Below are 6,350 nucleotides of genomic sequence, written 5' to 3'. Positions count from 1 at the left end.
CTTCTAGTGGAAGATTGGGGGTTAAACATTAAAGGTATATAGATATAAATATATCTCTGAGAAAAATTTCCCCTAAACCACATACAAATATAGTACAGAGAGCCAGCCTAGAACACCTCACTAGGGTTAGGGAAATGTAATGGACACCTCCTAGAATATCTGTCCATCCCTCTTTTCTGGGAATGGAACACCCCTCCCACAGGGGTGGACTCCTGGCAGCCATATTTCTGCCACGTGACCCTATGCCCTGGCTATAGTTAACTGGGTCGAATTGGACACAGACTCGAGCTGGGCCAATCCAATTCTCTCTTCTGGAAATTTGATGCTGAATTATGAAAAACCAGATAGTCTGGTTTAGAGGTTCTCACCCGCATTGATTTTTGCCCCCCACCCCCCACCCCGGGGGACACCGACAATATCTGGAGACATTTTGATTGTCACAGCTGGGATGGGGGTTGGGGGAAGCTGGCATCCAGTGGGTAGAGGCCAGGGATGCTGCTAAACACACTGCAATGCACAGGATCGTCCCCACCACAAATTACCTGCCTAAGTGTCGGCAGTGTGTGGCTGAGAAACCTTGCTCCAGGTGAGCCCCTGAACAGGCATCGGGTAACTCAGGTGAGTGGGGCTGCCCACCGCCGTCTCCCTTCTTCATCCAAGGGAAGCGGAGTAGACCCACAGGGAGAGGACAGAGGAGAAGCCGGACAGAGTGCAGCTGAGCTCAGAGACAGCCTTCCAGTTCCTGATTCCTGTTCCTTCCAGACCCCTGACTACATTTTTGCCCCTTTATCCTTGTAATATATTCTCCTTTTATTCTTAAGGTAGCTTGACATGGTTTTTGTTATTTGAAACCAAAGTAACTTAAGTTAATACAAGAAACATTCAAGTGAATGTGTTTTTTTTTAAATAAATTGATTTATTTATTTTTGGCTGCGTTGGGTCTTCGTTGCTGTACCTGGGCTTTCTCTAGTTGCGGTGAGTGGGGGCTACTCTTCGTTGCGGTGCGCGGGCTTCTCATCACGGTGGTTTCTCTTGTTGTGGAGCACGGGCTCTAGGCGCACGGGCTTCAGTAGTTGTGGCACATGGGCTTCAGTAGTTGTGGCTCGCGGGCTCTAGAGCGCAGGGTCAGTAGTTGTGGTGCACGGGCTTAGTTGCTCCGCGGCATGTGGGATCTTCCCAGACCAGGGCTTCAACCCGTGTCCCCTGCATTGGCAGGCGGACTCTTAAACCACTGCGCCACCAGGAAAGTGAATGGTTTTAAAGTGACCTAAGCAACATTAAGGCTTGGGCAGCTTAGAGATCTGTCTAGTCTTTCAGGATGGAACAAATATGTGAAATGAAATAGTTAATTGTTATTACTTCTTCATCCCACGAGGTCTCTACACTTAGGTGCTAGAGTGAGCTGAATCTTCCTGAAGGGCAAAGAAGTCTAGAACATGCCTGCCCTGTGCCTGTGATTCTTCTGGGAATCAGGACACCTGGCTTACCTGTCCTGCCACCACACCTGAGCCCCACCCAGTTCCACCAACTCCCAGTCCATATACAAAGCATCTCTGCAGAGCTGCTAATAATTACACTTGCTAAGGATTTCTATTTTGCATATTATTTTGTATTTCCATGTACATCATCAGTCTTGGTACTGATTTTACTTCTGTATATACAGGAATTCAATAAAAGTTGTGATGGAGGCTAAGACACTGAAATGGTCTTTGATACTCAGTTTCTTCCTGGAAGTTACATTTTTCTTTACATTTTAGGAATATTGTGAGTTCATTCCGTTATCCATACATACAGTTTCTTAAACATTTAGGAGTCATTGATCCCTTTGGGAATCTGATGGTGGATCCTCTCTCTGGAAAAATTCACATAAGCACTATATTTTGCATACAAATCTGAGGGCTCACAGACCATTGAGAGGCCATCATAATTATCCCCCAGATTCTGAGCCTTGCATTACATATTTATTTACTGCCTGCTATGATCTAGGTGGTAAGGAACAAAAGGATGAAAAGGGAGTGTTCTACCCTTGAGAGGAATACAACTTAGTAAGACTACAGAGCAGTAAACACTCAGGTGACAAGTGTCAAGAGAGGGTTGGTAGAACCGTGTAGCCCAGAATAAAGGAGTTTAACCCCGACTGGGCATTAAGAAAGGATTCCTGGAACAGGTGACATCTGCACTGAGAATTCTAACAAGCAGGAGAAAGCAAGGTCAAGTAGAAGGAGAAGGAAAGAACATTTCAGATAGAGGGAAAAGTATGTTCAGAAGGGAAAGAGGGGAATTCCCTGGCGGTCCAGCGGTTAAGACTCCATGCTTCCACTGCAGGGGACGCCGGTTCAATCCCTGGTTGGGGAACTAAGATCCCGCATACTGCATGGCACGGTGCGGCCAAACAAAAAACAGAAGGGAAAGAGCCTGGTGAGTTCACGGAACGCAAAAGCATTTAGCTCTCTGATCAGCTGTCTGTTGGCGCCTGGCTCCATGCCTGCTTTTCTCTATGTTGCAGGAGGCTGAGTCAGCAGAGTACACCAACCAGATCCCTCTGCCAACTCGCTTCTGGCGCTTCTGGGGAGGTGCTGCCGAGGGGAAGCGCTGGTAGGAGACTGGAGGCAGGAGGGAGGGAGGAGCCATGTTCCCTGCCCTTGTAGAATCTGGGGGAGGGGGCAGCAGTAGCATCAGTGAGTGGGGGGCACTCCTGGGCTCCTGGGGCAGTGGTGGCAAAGTGGCCCTGCAGTGGCAGTACCGGCATAGGGTCAGCCTGAGCAGCCCAGCAATCATGAGCATTGGGTAACATACTTCCCTTCTGCTCCAGCCTAGTACCCAGGCACTTCCTCACTTCTGGGTCACCTTTTTTGCCCCTCCAGCCCTTACAAGTTTTGAAACCAATTCCATATATTTTACTGCCTCTGTTTAAAATACCTAGAGCGGCTCTGATTTTGTGACTGGAAACTAACGAATACAGCAATGGATCAGAAAATACGGTGGAGGAGGGCTGGGGTGAGGATTTGGTTGACTAGGTAATTGAGGGCCAGATCATTCAGGCTGCTCTTAGGAAATGACCAGGTGTTTGAACTTTATGCTAAGAGCAATGGAGACCCATGAAAGACTTTAAAGTCATGGTTAACTCAGTCACTTTCTATGAAGATCACTTGGGCTATAATATAGAGACCAGTAAACGGAAGGAAGCTTTTGCAATGATCTAGGAGAGAATTTGATGGTGGCCGGTACTAGGGTAGTGGCTGTGAGGATGAAGAGACGGGACTGGAAGGCTTTTTATGAGGTGGAATGGCCAGAACATAATGGGGCATTGTGGCCAATTAAAGGTGGCTACAAATTCATTGACGCTGTTTCCACTGATAGCTGGGTTCTATAGCTCCTCCTTTTGAACTTGGGTGTGCTCTGTAGCTGCTTTGACAAAAGAATATGGCACAAGGGACACTGTGGCAGGTTCTGGGCCTTAAGAGGCCTGCAGCTTCTATTTTTGATTTCTTGCTTCTTGGAATTTCTACTATTGGAACACAACTGCCATACTTTTGAGAAGTATAAGCCAAATGGAAAAGTCACACATATATAGCTGCTCTGGTTGACAGCCCCAGCTAAGCTCCCAGCCGACAGTGGCAACAACTGTCAGCCATGTGTGTGCCATCTTGGATGTCCAGACCACTAGAGCCTTCAGATGACCCCAGCCCCAGCCCCAGGCCCAAGCAATTCCCATGCATCTGAGCCCATTCAACCCACAGAACCATAAGAGGTAATAGTACACTGTTGTTTTAAGCCACTACGTTTGTTGGTTTGTTTTAAAGCCTCTAAGTTTTAGGGTGGTTTGTTACACAGCAAAAGAAAACAGGAATATATGTGGAAGGAGAGAAAGAAGACAGAATCAGGACGATATCTAGAATTCTGGTTTGGGCCCAGGGTGGAGCCAGTCACTGCTGAGATGGAGACCACGGGCAGATGAAGAGTTTGGGGGTCGGGATGGGGGAGTAAATGATCTATCATAAACTAGAAAATATATATTTTTGGAAATTCATTAAATTTTTTTCTAGAGCCTATCATGTTTTATCTTCAGCATTAGCCATCCTGATTTTAAACAGATTTATGTTTTGCCAATTCCTACCTTTAAGACCCTCTAAAATATGAACTTTAGTATCTTCTGCTATAAGAAAAGCTGTGCTTTTCAAAGGTACCAAGAGGAGCTGGTACCTATTTCATCACATTTAGTCCTTGTAGATCTAGGGATCAACTTCCAGGTCTCTTATTCATTCATCAGATATTTACTCATCACTTGCCAGGGACTCATCAGGACTCAGGGAGTTTACATTCTGATCCACAGGCAGACAAAAAACAAGCAAATGATCACCAATTTATTTTAAAAAAAGGAATGAAAGAAGTAAGCAGGGGGCTGATGGAGAATAAAAGTTGAGGTGAACCCACTTTAGATAAAGTGGTCAGGGAAGATTTTTAAGCTGAAACTTAAGGAAGTGGCGAGAACTAGCTGTGAGAAGAGGTGCAGGAGGGGAAGTGAGGGTCGGTAGCCACAGGACTGCCAAGAGTGCAAGGCCCTTGGTTGGTTAAAAGCTCCACCAGATTCTAGGAACTGAAAGACTAGTGTGTTTGGAGTGTAGTGAGCCAGAAGTATGGCAAGATGGAGCGGGAGAGGGAGAAGAGGCAGATTAAACAATACCTTTTAGGCCCTATTCAAGAATTTGCATTTTACTCTAAGTGCAAAACACAGGCAGAAGCATGAACATACTCTGATTCAAGTTTTAAGAAGATAATGGTCAGAACCCCCAGGAGGGGGAATACTGGTTGAGAAACTGTTGTGGTATCGGACAGAGAAAGACAGCCTGGACTAAGGTTCACTCTAATTTTCTTCTCCTTGGACTCTGTCTTTTCCTTTGTGAAGTGCAGGCAGAGGAACATCAGCAAACAATTATTCCCCAGGGCCAAGTATAAATAAGACTCTCTCTGGACTCCTCTTGCTTTGTGTAAAGATTTGAAACATTTTCAAGGTTGATGGTGTTTTCTACTCCTCTCCACCAACCTACTTCCCCCAACCTAAGGTTTCACACTCTACCAGGAACTGCCATCTGTGGCCTTTGATACACTGAACCAATTAGTGGCTTTTAAGCCACTGCTCCATAAACAGTATTTGTTGTCTGCCAAGTTCCTTGGCAACTGGAATAGGTGGGGTGGAATCTGGATGGACTCAATCTGTTGAAGATTAGTTCTTTTTTTTTTTGTCCTTCTGCAGGGCCATAGGACTTATCTGCCAGCAAAACTTAACTTGAGTGTAAGGGATCAGACTGAGGAGCCTTATTAACCTTAAATTCTGTTCTCTTATCTAATACCTTTAAGTTTTTCAGTAACTCCATGTGAGTATTGATGAACTATCCTTCACTTAAGACATGGCAACATAATTCAGCTGATATGCTTAAAAGCTTCTTCAACATTCAGAGGCTGATGGCAATATGTGAAAAAGGTTCTAGCTTAAAAAAAAAGAGTCAACATTTTCAGTCAGTTCAAAAACATAGGTGACATTATAAAAGCAGCCCCAGAGAGATCCCTTGTCCCTTCTGCCACATAAGGACACAGTGAAAAGACAGGGTGAACCAGGCAACTGGTCCTCACCAGACACAACTTGACCCTGTACTTCCTAGACCCCAGAACTGTAAGAAATAAATTTCTGTTGTTTGTAAACATGTTAGATACACGTGACACCTGACTACTTAGAGAGCAACAGCAGGACTTTCTTAAGGCATCACCTGTTTAGCCAAAGAAAAGTCAGTTACACTGTTACACAATCTGTTCAGTAGTCTAGTAACTCTGCACTTGATTTTTGTCTACTTGTAAAAATTCATTTGGTCACTAATGTATACAAATCCAATTAAGATTGAATGTAGGGACTTCCCTGGTGGCCCAGTGGTTGGGACTTCACCTTCTAACTAGGGGGTGCAATCTCTGGTCAGGGAGCTAAGATCCCGCATGCCTCCTGGCTAAAAACCCAAAACATAAAACAGAAGCAATATTGTAACAAATTCAATAAAGACTTTAAAAATGGTCCACATCAAAAACATTAAAAAAAAAAAAAAAGATTGTAAACTTAAACAGCTTTCTTCTCCCTCCCCCCCCCCCAAAAAAAGGTCCATCGTCCAGTATAATATACCTTCTTAACCTCTAGTTAGGGGTGAAGAAACATTGTAAAAACTTGTTACATTCTTTCCTGAATCAGAGTGACTTAAACATGAAGGAAGGCAAATCCTTCTACCAAGATTCACTTTATGCTATTATGCTATTCATAATAGCACTTATCCAGCTATGTTTGAGAGTATATCTTGAAGGAACTACCA

The sequence above is a fragment of the Balaenoptera borealis genome (assembly GCF_965194805.1).
Source record: "Balaenoptera borealis genome assembly, chromosome: 3".
NCBI classification, from domain to species: Eukaryota; Metazoa; Chordata; class Mammalia; order Artiodactyla; family Balaenopteridae; genus Balaenoptera; species Balaenoptera borealis.
This window is presented reverse-complemented; position numbering follows the sequence as displayed.